General features: G+C 46.5%; 1 pseudogene; it reads right to left on the bottom strand.

Moving 5' to 3' along the window:
• Positions 1 to 6,008: 6,008 nt before the first annotated feature.
• LOC121452953 lies at positions 6,009 to 6,928 on the bottom strand (annotated as a pseudogene).
• Positions 6,929 to 15,467: the final 8,539 nt, after the last annotated feature.

The raw sequence follows: 15,467 nt of genomic DNA, 5'->3' as shown, positions 1-15,467 counted from the left end.
AGAATTTCAGCCATATGATCTATGTCCTTTGAGATGCACATTCTGTTCACCCTGTTCCTGTTAAAGCCTTCCCCTAAGCTTCTAGAAGTATCTTCAAACTCACCACAATCTCTTGGCCTTGCAAAGGGATCCTTACAAAGAGGAGAAGACAAGAATGGCACCCAGGAGTCTCATGTCACAGCTGATAACCTGAGGCGTGTCCGAGGGGAGCCAAACACGGGGTGTTCTCCATTCATTGGCAGCCTGTCTCCACCTCGACTTTTTCATGCAAGGATGTGTAAGGAGCCTGTTTACCCTAGTGCAGGATGTAAAGGCAAACAATTTTATTGCTATGTCTATTTCTGGTTAATTGAGAAAATTATTCCATTTCGCCACGAGTAAAACCTCTGAGATTTTTCTTCTCGTTTCTCTGAATGCCTGGGGAAGTAAGCCGCAGTAAACAGCCACGCTGGATTTTGTTTCTAGTTAAATGAATTATCATAATAATAATTACCAGTCAAAACATCTGGCTTTGGAACAGCTTGACACAGGAATTTCTCAGTGTAAAATCTGAGCTTTCCTCTGATTTCCTAACCCCTGCTTGGCTTCCCAGCTCCTTGGACTGCTCTATACTGAGTTAGGCACATACCCTTGGATGTTGGTATCTTTTTCAAGTTTCAATGAGCTATCTTTAGAGACAGTTATTGTGTTACAGAGCACCACTTTTGTGTGTTTTACTACTTGGCTAGTTTTCTAGAGAAGCCACATTTATGAAACCTGAGTTTGGTTGCTCATATCTGTTTCTGTTTCTTCTCTCCATGTTATCCAGGCACGAAGGAATGCTGCTGAGACATTTCTGTCTGGGGTGTAATCGGATAGCTCTGTGGTGGGGCTTGATAACATAGTTTTCCAGAACTGTGAACCGCCTTTATGTCTTACACACACACACACACACACACACACTAGCAAACAAATGAACCATTCCTAGGTCATCCCTAGGCCTATTGCATTCGACTCTCTGGCACCCATCTTTGTAGGAAACACTCCCAAAGCACCCTGAAACTGGAGAATAACTCAGATAGAATATATGGATATTTGTCAAAGCCAAGAACCTTAGCCCCAGGGCTTTTGGCTTGATACCTGCATCTGACTAAAAATGCTGGGATCTGCTTAATGTAAGTAAAGCTTGCACATGTGTTCTGACATCCAGGTATGTTTCTGGCATCGCACGCTGACAGCTGGTCAACTTGACAGCCAGCAAAAGGAAATCAGTGTGACCCCCTGGGTGACACCGACCCAGTTTATGCGTCACCTATCAGGAGATTTGGTTATAACATTATCAAACGTTCAACCTTGGCTATGGTGATTCGTGAGAGCATCAGATAAATCTGTAAAATGAGATGATGGGGGGCTGCTCATGGTTCCCATCCCAGCTTTCCACAGAACCCCAGGCTCCCTGGAGGGGCCAGGAGAGCAGCTCAAGGCCCACATGCCCACTTCAATCAAAGAGGCTCAGCTCACATCCCTTCTCTACTCAAACCTCACAAAAGGTTGCTTTTTAAAAGCTGGGTCTGATGCTTAAAATGGAGAACAAAAATCAAAGACAAACATTAGGCTGGATGATCTGGAAGAACACTCTTGGCACGGTGATTTCAAGATCTATTTTTTTTTTTTAGGGACTTGCTGAGGAAAACACATTTTCCTTTTTTAAAAACAGGCTTGTGTAAGACTGCACCAACTCCTTTGCATGTCAGAGCCGTCTTACAACATGCTAATTTAGCATTTGCTGTCTAAAAATAAGTCAAGGATAGAGGAGCTCCCTTTGTCCCATAAGCAGCATATATAAACTTTAGATCTTTTCTATCAAACAGAAGTTTGGGTTTCCCAGTCTGAGACACGATAGGAATAGTTAGCGGTAATAGACAGAGTCCTCATACTGTTAGGAAAATCAGCAGGGGTGGATGAAGTCCAGGGTGCTTGAGCAAGCAGGCAAGGATGCTGTCATTCGGGCTTGGAATCTATGCAGTCTTAACTCTTCTGCCTTCTCTATGTTAACAGAGGACAACTAAGTCCATTGCTCATTGAGACTATCTGCCTAGAATTGTTTTTCTGTCTTACCCCACAGACTGGAGCTCAGGGCCAGTAGCAGAGGGAGAGGCCTGGCCTAGAGCCCATCCGTTCAGGGGTGAGTTGAGACAGCCAGGCGAAGTCAATATACTCACCTGAGAAACAAAATTGTGACCAAGAAAACCTCATGTTAGGAAGTATTTTGAGAGCCCGTGGGTTGATGTAGCAAAGTAGTACTGACCAACCATGTGGTTCATAGAGCAGAGTTTATTTTCTCATCATTTGTGGGGCAAGCAGACTGAGACGAAGGTACTCTCTGTGAATAGCCCCTCCGTGGCTCCGTTTCTTCCTGTGTCTTCACGTAGTGCCCGAGTGCCTGCACCTGCCTTGTCTCTGACTCTGTCTTTGTCCTATCACCTCTTCTTATAAGGACAGTGGTCAAATTAGATTAGGATACACCCCACTGGCCTCATTTTAACTTAATTAAATACAGTCACACTTTAAGGTCCTGGGTATTAGGGCTTTCCCATGTGAATTTGAGGGAGGGCACAATTTAGCTCATAATTGCGCTAATAAAGACACGAGATTTTGAACTGAACTTAATAACACTATTATTATCATTAGGTTCTCACTACTTGGCATGCCGTTTTCTCCTCATGATTAATTTCTAGTCAGGCCATCTGAAATGCCGCTCTTCAGCTTCCTGCATAGAACTGACCAATCCTGGCCAGAGCTGGGTATTAAGGGTGTCTTCAGGGTGTCTAGGTTGTGGAAATGCATCTCACATAGCTTTCCTAGGCACTGGCTTTGTATATTCCCCATGTACTGTTAATGATGAGACCATTTTGATTTTGTTTTGAGATAGGGAATTTTTTTTTAAGCTACCAAATAAGCCTTCATGGCTGAGCAGGAACACATGGTTGTGCAGGATTTTAACAGTGGGACAACATGTCATGTTTTGAGTCATATGGGAAGGATAAAAATAGTTCAGCAACAATGGGAATTATGAAAAGTGCCTCCTGAGCAGCGGCTAAAACCCTGTAGGGCCATAAAGGGAAGCGAATGCTCATCTAGAGGCGACCTTCCGCACTCATTTGTAAGTGAAGTCCTCCCTAGGATGGCAGCTACCAGGGCTCCATAAAGACGGGGTGATGGATTAATAGGAAAAAGAAAAGCTGAATCTAGAATGACCATCCCAGACTTTTGCTTTTTAATATTTGAAGAAGTCTGAAGTTAAATCTTCCAGTGTTAAGTGGGAAAACGATACCTCCTACCTCTCAGGAAGGGATTCAGCATGAATGGGGACTCAGAATTGATGACAGGCATGGATGGCTTGCCTGTCCAGTCCTAGGCGTCAGATACATGTCTACATCAATTAAACACCCCCTACCATCCCTTTCTACTCTAATGTGGGGATTGTTCTCTTGGGACTGCATCAGCAAATGAGCTTGGGCAGTCTCGAGTGCTTTTCCTGGGTGTGTTTGCAAGATGGGACTGGTGTGTTTCCCCTCGCTTCCCTGTTTATGACACATTAAGAAAGTGATGAGTCTATGGAGCACTGTGATGACCAGGTATGTCCATCAGAAGGCATCCAAGTTATTGTAGCTGAGAGAGGAGAATATGGAGACTTGGTTAATAGACATCGGAGCTGAGAAGGTGTGGACTCAGGCTTAAAGATGCTCCTTCTAGGCTGAGGAAAGAGAAGGGGAAATGAATGGGAGTCTGTACGAGTCTATAAGGAGTCATGGCCAATCTTCTGGAGAAACTGTCAGGAGACATACGGGACCAGCAGAGTTTGGAGAAGGGGGTCCAGGCTCTGGCATTCACTCTTGGAGGTGTATTGTCCAGAAGGTGGTAAAAGCTGGACATTGGGATCCACACCACTGTAGGACTGAAGAATCAGGAAGCAAGAAGCCACAAGTTGGTTTTTCCTCTTCCTGCCTCCGTCTTCTTTTATGCCCTCACTGGAGCCCTCTGGGGCAGGTCCTCTTTAGAAAGAGAAATCCATGTTGAAGTTCTCTAACACTGTCCTCAGAGGGTAGATGGTGGGGCTGTGGCTGGGATGCCATAGGTGATCAGTTGGCACCCGAGTGTCAGTCCAAAGTGTCTTTTGCCACTGTTAGGCACAATCCCATTGCCACCCAGGGCATGGAGGGCCACCAGCTCATCTACATCCCAGGGCAGGTCTACCAGGAAGAGCTGGTTTAGTCAGGAGGCGATGAGTTAGCACTGTAGGGAGAGGATGGCGGGTGATAAACGCAAGAGCTCTCAGATGCCAGGAGGCAAGAGTGGCCACAGGTTGGGGAGAGAGCACAAAGACCCCAGACGTGGGGTCTGGAGACACACTACTAGTGCCGAATGCCTGCTCTGTCCCTTTAAACTACCCTGACCTGGGGGCAGCTGCTTAACCTTCCCAGCCTCACAGAGCTGCTGTGAGGATTAAGTGCGATAATCCTGGTGAAGTACTTAGCCAGGTGTTTGCTGCAAGGTAATCATTCAGTGAGTCTTAGGCTATGTTATTGGAAACTACGTGGAGCTCATTCACTCACTCCAACCCATAGAAGTTCCTGCAAATCCACCTGGTGGCTTTACCTCCTCATCCTGGCAGGTCTGTGCTTCCCAAAGTCAGCCTTGGATGCAACTCGACTTTGACGGGCCAACAGGCTCCTTCATCCTTCATTGCAAATCTGGAGGAGGGAGATGTCCTGGTTGGTTATTTTGCCAACAATGTTAGAACTGTTCGGAAAGAGGGAGCCTCAATTAAGAAAACGTGCCCACCAGATTGGTCTGTAGGCAAGATCATGGGGGCATTTTCTTGATTAATGATTCATGTGAGAGGGCCCAGTCCATTGTAGACAGTGCCAATGCTGGGCAGGTGGTCCTGGATGGCATGAGCAAGCAGCCTGAGCAAACCATGAGAAGTAAGCCAGTAAGCAGCACTCCTCCGTGGCCTCTGCTTCAGTTCCTGCCTCCAGGTTCCTGCCTTTAGTTCCTGCCTCCAGTTTCCTCCTTGAGCTCCTGCAAAGACTCGATGTCGGACTACTGAAATCAACCCTTTGCTCCCCAAGTTTCTTTTGGTCATGGAGTTTTATCACAACAATAGAAACCCTAACGGAGACAGGGGAGCTGTGTCATCTCTTGCTCTACTGACCAATGTCATTCAGGTCCATGTGACGGTCACTTCCTTGGGATCTGGGGGTGTTGTTCGCTGTGTCATTGGAGTCTGATCAACAGTTCTTTATGATGAACATGGATGTTAAAGCAGCTAGACTCAGCTGCTTATTCCTCATGAATGTGAGTGCTCAACCAAATACGCCATCATCTACAAGAGTAGCTTCACAGTAGGCTTAGGGGAGCACCAGTCTCAAAGGCCGTGCACTCTAGGGCCAAACATGCCACTTGTGTCTATGAACTCATATTATACTTTTGCACTGAGCCTGCTACTATACCCATGTCTGCTGTTGGACTTGGACCTCAGGCTTCAGTTTCAGTCTGGATAGCCAGTATTACTATTTTAACATATATTGTTAATATATATATACATATATAATTTAAAAAAACATGTGTATATGTATGTGACTCTGTGTGGTTATGTGCAGAGGCTGTAAAAGGGTGTCAGATCCCCTGAAGCTGCAGTTACCAACAAAACAAGCCATCCATTATGGGTGCTGGTTCCTATATTAGAGTAATATGTGCTCTCAACTGTTGGGCCATCTTTCCAGCTTCTGGTGTTACTTTTAAAACAGTCTTTTGGTGGGAGGCAGGAACTTCACTGTAGTACCTCATTGATGGTATTCAAGAGAACAGGCTTCTCCAAGCTCCACCCTGTCTTCTGGGGGCCTAAGATGGGAACTATGAGGGGAGATGCTCAGTGCTGGGTACTGGGTTGGGATGAGGACTCACAGCAGCCGAGAGTATCTCTTTTTCATGTGTTCTTACTGGGGCAGGTGGTCCAGAGTTTCTTATTCCTTAGAGCCCATCTAGGCCATGCAGTCTACTGCCCTGTTGCTGTAGGCATGTTCATTGTCATACAAGGACATAAACTTTGCAAAGTTGTCATTGAAGGCAATGCCAGCTCAGCATCAATGGTTAAAGAGTGGGCATCACTGTTAAAGTCACGGGAGACATCTGGTCCTCAGTGCAGCCTGGGGTGCCCTTTAGTGGTGCATCACCATGATGTCATCCTTGGCAGTTTTCTCCAGATGGCATGTCAGATCTATGATGGATATATTGGTGGTAGGAACATGGAAGGCCATGCCCATGAGCTTCCTTTTCAGCTCTGGGTTGACCTTGCCCACAGCCTTGGTAGTGCTAGTAGATATAAGGATGATGGTTTGGGTAGCCCCATGGCCATAACACCACAATTTCCCTGAGGGGCCATCCACAGTCTTCTGGGTGGCTGTGGCGGTGTGGGCTGTGGTCACGAGTCCTTCCGTGACGCCAAGGTTATCATCGGTGACCTTGGCTGGAGGACTAAGCAGTTGATAATGCAGGAAGCATTGCCAACAATCTTGAGTGGGTCGTCATGCTTCTCGTGGTTCACACCACAATCATGGTGCGTCAGCAGAAGAGGCAGAGAGGAGGACCCTTTCGGCCCCACCCTTCAAGTGGGTCCCATCATGAGGATGCTAGTAGATTAGTGATGAAGATGCCAGCAGATTTCGCAATGTACTCAGCACCAGCATCGCCCAATTTGATGCTGGCAGGGTCTCACTCCTGGAAGATGGTGACGGCTTTCCCGTGGATGGCAAGCTTTCTCTTCTTAGCCTTGATTGTCATGGAGGAATTTGCCGTGGGTAGAGCCATACTGGAACAAGTAGAACATGGAGTTGAAGTCAATGAGTGGACCACTGATCACAACAATATCTACTTTGCCAGAGCTAAAGGCATCCCTGATAGCCAGGCACCCAGAAAGGGCTAAATCCGTACTCTCTGACCTTCACCGTTGTGTCTCAAGGATGAGGCTGGTGTTGCAAGATAAGATACAGCTGTCCCTGGAATGGGGAGGAGCAGAGAGCCACCTTTCATACCTTTTGCTTTAATTACCTGTGCGCATGGGGGGGGGGCACGCTGGTGCCATTGTGTGCAGGCAGATGTCAGAGGACATCTTACAGGAGCTACTTATCTTCCTCTAACCTGTGATCCTTAGTGAACTCTATCCTATGAGAACCGGTGGTAAGTGTCTTTATTTGCAGAGCCATCCCACCCCCTCTGATGTGGCCTTTTCGATCCTGCATTAATTGACATGGGGGAAAGGAGGTGCCCACGTGGAGATGATACCTGATGTCTATCTGACACCTGAAATCTCTCCAGTGTTAACACATGACCTCAGCGGCAAGTCCCAGAACCCACCAAAGACAATACTGTCTTTATCTAAGGGACAGAGAATCTTTAGAACTTGGGATGTTAACAGTTCTTCTTGGAAATGGGAAGGAGTTTCTTGCAGGAAGCACTGGGAAACAATGGGTTAAGGAGGTTTAAATTAGGATTTCCTAGTTTAGGTTCTTGGGCCAGCTGTTATAGGCATTTGGCTGCTGGTGTTTGTTGGAGAACCTACAAGAAGGAGAGGATACAGGTTTTCAAGGCTCTGTAATTATCAACCGCCTTTTTTTTTTTTTTTTTTAAGAAATAGTTTGTGGGAACTAGAAATGATCTTGGTGCCTTCTTTTTAAAAACAACACTTCTGGGAGGAGGAAATATCTATCAATTCACTATGGCGTAGGGGAATTAGTCCCACTATTCCCAACACTGTGGAATGCTCCTTTGTAGGACTCTTCCAACAGCCTCTGCCTCTCTGTCTGGTGCCACTGCCTGTCCAGCTGTGACCTGATTGGAAAGAGCTAGGGGCAGACAGGACTGGCAGAGGAAGCTTGACTGCTGAAGCAGCTCAGCTTGTAAGCTCCTGCTGTCTGCTTTGTTTGGCTTCCTGGGTCACCCAAGCCTTGCCTTTGCCGCTCCTGTCTCACCTGTTCTACAGCTCAGCTAGTGGGGTGCAAACAAGGGTATCACTGACTTCCCACCTGTTCTGCCGCTTGTCACCCCCAACCCCCGCCTTCCCAGGTCAGGCTGGACAGTTTAGATTAGGTATTCAGGGACCCATTAGGATGGTCAGCGTGGTCATTACTCACAAGAAAGAATGACTGGTTCATATCAGTGGTCCTGACTCCCAGGCTAATCTTAGAAGCACGTCTCTGAACCTGGCCCCTAAAGGGCACCTGAAGAAATACACAGGCCCCTCCACCTTTCATGAGACAGAGATCTGGAGACACGTGGGAGACAGAGCTAGGATGTAAGTGGAGTCGGAGAGTGGTTGTCTTGGACTTGCTGCATGTTTCTACCCCAAGCCTTACTGGATCCAACTGCCAAAGCCCACATCTCTCTCCTTTGTCCACAGGAGTTTCCAAAGGAAACTGTCTTTAAAACTAAGGGAAATTTAAAGGAATACACCATTAAAACAAAAGTCCCAAAACAATAATGAGGAAAGGGTTGGGGATCTAAAGAGGTCATTTTCCTGAGTGTCCATCTGCCCCCTTGAGTAGGGTGAGTGAAGCTGTCTCTCATCTACATGACCCCTTTTCTGCATGAGAACCTGATATGTAATCACCCCCCAAAATAAAATAATAAAATCCATTATTGATTTTAAAGGTCCCAGCCTCCTTATGGGGCCCCTTTTGGCAGTAACTTCTCCCTCTTTGATCCAAGTACAAGGCAATCCAATATTGCAGTCCAGTGCTCTTCTGGGCTGGTTCTGTGTCCATTGCTCCACATGCTGCATTGCTCCCAGCACACTCTTCCTGCAACCCAGGAACCAGTCAGCCACTGGTCCTGTCTTTTCGGAGGCCCTGATTCTTAGACTTCGCTTCTTGTCCCTTGGCAACCTTGTTCCTGTGTGTCTAAGTCTGGACCTTGATGTTAAAAACTCTTCCCAAGCTCTAGTCTGGGTTCAGGACTCTGCTGGCTTTGTGCTGATAGGGAAAAGAGACTGCAGGAACTGGCTGTTGAGAACCATGCGTGGAGCCCAACAAACAGTATCTCTCTGGTTCAAACAGATTTTATGAGTCTAGGGCGGGGGGGGGGGGGCTGTAGCCCAGTGATAGAGAACTTGCCTTGAGTGCACAAAGGCCCTGGGTTTGAGCCTCAACTCTGTCAAAAAATAAAAATAATGACAATTACAGGGTGAGGGGAGTATCAATGTGCTGAGAGTCTTAGAAAACACAATCCGAGGAGAGCGAGTCCGGGGATGCTGCGGCGCCAGGCTGGATTCAGATGAGCTCTAGGTTCATGTTTTCTTTCTTCCTTAAGCTCATCCTTTCCCAGTCACAGGTAGTCACAGCCGCGTCGTCAAGCGTTCCTTAGAAGCCCCACCACCCCTTCCCCACCATACTACCTTCCCGTCACACAGAAGCATTTGTGTCACGTAGTCTTCTTGTACTGAATGCATGCATTGTCCTGACAAGGCAAGAAAGGCTGACACTTTGGGCACAGGAAGGCTGCGCTCTCGGGAATTACTGAACATGAGCTGACACTGAACCAAGTTGGGTTCTGCTGCCAAGAAGAAGGGAGCCCCAGGGGGTGTGGAGTAGTCGGCAGCGGAACCAGACCAGCAGGGGTCCCAACATGTATGCGATTCTAACACATGGAAAACATAAGGCTGCAGCAGAGGTGTGAATGAGGGGGCTCGGAGAAAATCTTCTTGGGAGATTTAGGAGTGTCAGAGAAAACAGAGGCTTTGAGCAGAGCCTTGGACACACACACATTCTCATACACACACACACACACACACACACACACACACACACACACTGCCTCTGAATGAGCATGCTTTACAGACTTCGCTAGCAGATGTGGAATTGTTCAGGCTGCCATGACTTCAGAGAGATGGCTGTACCATCTCCATGGCTTTCTCAAGATAGCTGTAGTTTTCCTTTCTTCTCCCTCCCCTCGAGACATAAAAGGAGAGCATTTCCGAGGCACACACTCCTCCTTTTTGCTCTGTTTCGCCACCACCTTTCAGCTGAGCCAACTACCCACACCCTTAGTTCTTCTCTGCTTTAACTAATCTTAGAAGGCCCAATTTAAAAAAAAAAACAAACCCTGCATGAGAGGCAATTTACAGACTAAATGGGAGCTGAGACACAAGCACACACCCCCTCCAAGATTCAGTGCCCTCCAAGGGTCCCCGATGATCTGGGACTGCTCCACAGATATAGCTCAATTAAGCCAATACTGGGCAAGTTAGGACGGCTGTGGTAACGGAATGCCAATAACGGCAACAGTCCTGGAATCTACCCACCCTAACGTTCTTCCTTCTAGCTTCTGTCCAGGGAACACTCCACTCCATGACTCCCTGGGGCTGTCTCTGCTGAGTGACCAGGGGTTCAGCCTCCCAGGAAGCCATGAACTGGTTCTAGGAGCCTGTGTTTCTCCCCCGTAGTGACTGGCCGAGGAAGTGGCGTGTGTGTCCCTTGGTGGTGTCATTCTACAAGTCCATCATTCTCCGGACCTGTGGTGAAAAGTTCTCATTGATTACTGAGACATCTGAGGGTATCTGCATACGAGACAATTCCCCATTGAAGTACACACATACACACACAGTGACCCCCACACAGACACACACAGAACACAAGTCTTGGCTGTGGAGGCCTGCTCCTCACGGCAGCTCTTTCCTCCCATTCACTAAATTTTGCGGAGAGAATGTGGGTCACCGAAAGAAAGAGTTAAATGGGTTGATGGGAAGGAGCTATCATGCCAACACAGTGTTGAGTCTTCTAATTTTTAGCCAATTGTTTAAACGACGACAGACGGCAATGTTTATGAGATGTATAATTCAAGGCAAATCTGTCCAGATAGAGAGGATAAACGTCTTTTACTCGGCTAACAAATGCCGGGCAGCAGCCAGATAAATAAAACCAACAGAATCCAAAGCACATAATTGCAACTCTGGAGAGATTAGGAAACAATTTTTCTTTAGGAAGAAAGAAAGAAAGAAAGAAAGAAAGAAAGGAAGAAAGAAAGAAAGAATCGTGTGCTTGAATAAGGAGCTGAGATTTTTCCATCCTTCCGTGCCAATCAAATGCGTTCTCAGTCACAGGTGAAAACAGGACGGATCCCAAGGCTGGGGATTCAGAGGCTCCTGTGCCATATCCAGGTCATGCTGCCTGCCAGCTTTGCGGTTCCCCCAACTTTTGTTTTGAGCCAGATAACATGATCTTTGTTTCATTAATATTTAAGAGTAATTTAGATTGTGCCAGATGATCTTAAAGCTCATTTAAATCAGCTTGAAGATAATATTAAGCTTTCCCCCAGCATAATCTACTGCCATAAGTGACGGTGTCATCTGCATATAAATGACGGCCGGGTATGATAATGAATAACAAAGATGATCAATACAGAGTGACAACTGCTTTTGATTCCAGATAAATCTCCCAGAGACCCATTCTTCAGTGTGCAGAGCTCAAGATGCATTGTCTTTTTGGTCCTAAATTTTCAAAAAAAAAAAAAAAAAAAACCACACAAAAGATTTTTCTTTTTTTCTTTTCTTTTTTTTATGAAATGAATTCTTTATTGTGTCAGAAGGAAGGGGAAAGTCCACAAATTATACACACATTGTTTTGCAAATACAATAATTAGAGTTTGCACAGATCATTGCTTTGTTGGATTGAACAACTGTCTCTTGGTAATTGCCGTTTTTCTTGTCTTTTTTTTTTCTTTTTCTCTTCCTCCTCTTTCTCCCCTCTCTCTTCCTCTTCCTCCTCCTCCTTCTCCTACAGATATCAGCAAGCCATTTCACTGGGGATTGGTTTGAACACTTGGTTAAATTGCCACAGGCTTTTGGGATTCCTGTCCACACTGCCTTACAGAGGGCGTCTTTCTATACTGAAAAAAAAAATGTGATTTAATAAACCACAACTTCCTTGTTCATTAACCTTGGGCTTACTGGAGTTTCTTATTTGAATAAAATTAACTTTGGATAACTGTGTATTAAGTGGGATTTTTAAGAATTAAATTAGTGACACCCTTTCCTTTCCTAGGACAAACACCTTTCACTATCAAAAGGAAAAATAAAATGAGAAGAAATGAAGAGACAGACAGGAAGGAAAGCTAGCTCTGGTAAATACGTATCGATCCATGTGTGGTTGGAGGTAGTAGCATGTTACAAATGCAGCCATTTTTCACTGTCTCATCAGCTGCCCGACAGTTATACAAGATACTTGCTGCTCTCCCTGCCTTCCTGCCCCTCCCTCCTTCCTTTTTCTGGGGAGCCTTGTCTGGACTCTCTCAACACAGGGGGCTTGGGAATCACAGGAGTAGTGAGATGCAGTCTTGAAGTTTGAAGCTAGAAATCAGAGCGAATCCTTTTCTTGACCTAGAGGAAGTGGTTTCCTGCTTTCTGCACTCACCTCCTGCACTCAGGCAGAGGGTTGGTTGCTAAGGACCTGAAGGACCGCCTACTGGGGTTTGGGTGTGGCTGGTTCTTTAGAGGCACAGGTCCTGGAAGGTGGGGTCCTGGGGGATAAAGAGAAGGCAGAACCTTTGAGACCTGGACCTACCCCTCAACCCTGGGCATGTCAGGATTGCGCTGGTGTCAATGAGAGAGAGCTGTGACCACCTCAGTCCTTGCTTTGTGCCCCGCGACTGCTGTCTTATACACCCCTGGCTTGCAGCTTTGACATGGTCTCCCACTATGAGATGCCATCTGCCATGTAATGCTGTCATCATTAGGCCTCCCCAGAGGCTGACCAGATGGGGCTGCCTGATCTTGGACTCTCAGACTGGGAACTCTATAAACCATGTTTCTTTATAAAGTGTCTAGTCTCTGGACTTCTATCACAGCAGGGCAAGGTAAACGAGTGTGCCCTGGAAGAGGCCGTAAGGTTGCACTCTGTGCTGTCTGGTCTGTCACACGACTCTCACAGCTCGGGGCCCAGAAAGATGGCTGCATGCTAACTGAAAGAGGAAGTCTATTGCAGAAGAGCCAGCTCACAGCGCAAGCCTAGTGAGGTGGAGGCTTCCAGAGAGGTTGGGTGGGGGGAGCTAAGAAGTGCAGTGGGGAGATGTAGGGCCCTCCACACCTTGACCTAGAGTCTTCATGTCTTGACCTGGGGGTCTCTATGTCTTGGCCTGAGGGGATGTCTACACTCCATACTTAAAGACTCTTCCCAAAGTGTTGCCTTCTCTTTGAGGTTTCTGATCCTTCCTGGCACTCTGAGCTCTCTCTCTCTCTCTCTCTCTCTCTCTCTCTCTCTCTCTCTCTCTGTGTGTGTGTGTGTGTGTGTGTGTTTTGTATGTTACTTCATTAGCATTGGATATTTTTTGTGAATGTCTGTCTTGCCACAATATTGCATAGTCTAGGAAGTGAACATCATTCAGCTTGATTTGTCCTATGTCTGGCACAGTACCTGGCACATTTTAAAAACGCTTGCTAAATAAGAATGAAGGAACAGAGCATGAAGGGAACCCACAACTTCCCTGCACAGTGGTGTAGGCTGTACACATCTATATATGCATGATTCATCTATTGATTCTTTCCGTAATAAGCATCTTGGAGCATTTTGCTATGTTTTAATTAGAAAATAATTTGGGCCTAAGATCCTTTCCTTGTGGAATCATTTGGACAGACCAGTGAGCAATAAATCATTGCTCCCAGTGGGGCGGGAAGTGGACATAGGCAGAGGGAGGTTGCACAGGGGATAGGCTAAAGACCCTCCTTGCTTTGGGTGTGCCCTGTCACCTCTGCCTGGGTGGGAAGGGAGCAGATGTGCATAGGCCATCGAAGAATTGTTTCTAGACAGGCGGCAATGGTGACTGGGTGAGGGACATTCTGCCTGCCTGCTAATGTAATCCACACAGCTTCCCCGAAGGCTGCTGTGTGCTTTTCTAACAAGCACCAGACCCACACATCTCCTTAAGGTCTTTTATCTTCCTGCGTAGCAATGGCGAGAAGGCAGCCATGTGTGGAGAGGAGTCTTAGAGGCTGCTACAGCCCTAACAGCCCATAGGCTGCTCATGTGGCATTGGCTGGACTGCTCTGAAAAATTTGAAGTTCATGGAAGGCCATTGTCTTCTTGGAATCCAGGGGCCTTTTGACAATGGTAGAGGAGACTTCCTAGGGGGATGGGAATTCTGTGTGGTGAACCGTATTTTTTCAGTTCCATGACTCCAGAACTTTTCTGTCTACATCTGAGCAATGAAATATGAACCTGTATGACAAGAACTTTAAATCTTTGAAGAAAGAGATTGAAGAAGACACCAGAAAATGAAAAGATCTCCCATGCTCATGGGTAGGTAGAATTAAGAGTAAAAATATCAATGTTATCAAAAGCAATCTACAGATTCAATGCAATCCCCATCAAAATCCCAGCAAAAAAAATCTTCACACACCTCGAAAGAACAATACTCAACTTCATATGGAAAAACAAACAAGCAAACAAAAACCCAAGATAGCCAAAACAATCCTGTACAATAAAGGAACTTCTGAAAGCATCATCATCCTTGACTTCGAACTCTACTAGAGAGCTACAGTAATAAAAAAAAAAAAACCAGCCTGGTATTGGCATAAAAACAGACAGGAGGACCAATGGAATCGAATCGAAGACTCAGATACCAACCCACACACCTAGTCAACAGTCCGTCAGGCAGTCAGCAACCAAGTGAGAGAATCCAAGAGAGACCCGGCCACCTCCTGGTGGCTGATTTGTGAGTCACCAGCACAAAGGCTGTGCTAAGGAAAGACCACGCGAGATGCTTGGTCCTGAGCTCGCTGTGCTCACCGTCTCGAGTCCTACAAAGCAGGAGGACTCTCGCTATGAAAGAGTAGCTCGTGGCCTTCTGACTACTGGTGAAGTAGTCACATACATGTCTATGTGACCACAGGTTCTCTGCAAGTGCATTCCATGGCTCTCCACTGAGGATGTATCAGGTGCTACGTGACATGATCTGTGCCTTACATGTTACAGTGGTGAAAAAAAAATGACCTTTGATTTTCATCCAATCTATGGTTATTTTCGTTTAGAGTATGGTTATTATCTTATGATCAATAGGGAGGAAACTGGGTGGAGCAGAAGAAGAGGGATTTGAACCCAAGAAGCTCGACTCTTGCTGATCACAGTGTTGGCTTTCACGGTTCTTGGATAAACCTGCTAGATCACATCACAAACCCTGGAGACCAGACACCTCTCCAGTGGGGGCCCTGGTCCCCTCAGAGCTTAACGCACATGCTCTAAATTAGAGAGGAGGGGGCTGTTGCAGATCTAGCTTTTGTCTAGGGGTGGTAATGTTGTTGGGAACACTCCTGCATACACAAACCCATGTAATCTGACTACGGGGACTGTCTTGGGCTGCAACATCTTGTTATCTTGTTGCTCATTCGTCATCTGGGAAATATCTTTAGACAAAACAGTCAGTCATCGGTCTTGGTCTCG

Source organism: Microtus oregoni, unplaced genomic scaffold (genome assembly GCF_018167655.1).
Source record: "Microtus oregoni isolate MIOR12 unplaced genomic scaffold, Mior012 000010F_ref0000083, whole genome shotgun sequence".
Lineage (NCBI taxonomy): Eukaryota > Metazoa > Chordata > Mammalia > Rodentia > Cricetidae > Microtus > Microtus oregoni.
The sequence above is the reverse complement of the archived record's forward strand: the minus strand, read 5'-3'. Positions and strand labels throughout refer to the sequence as shown.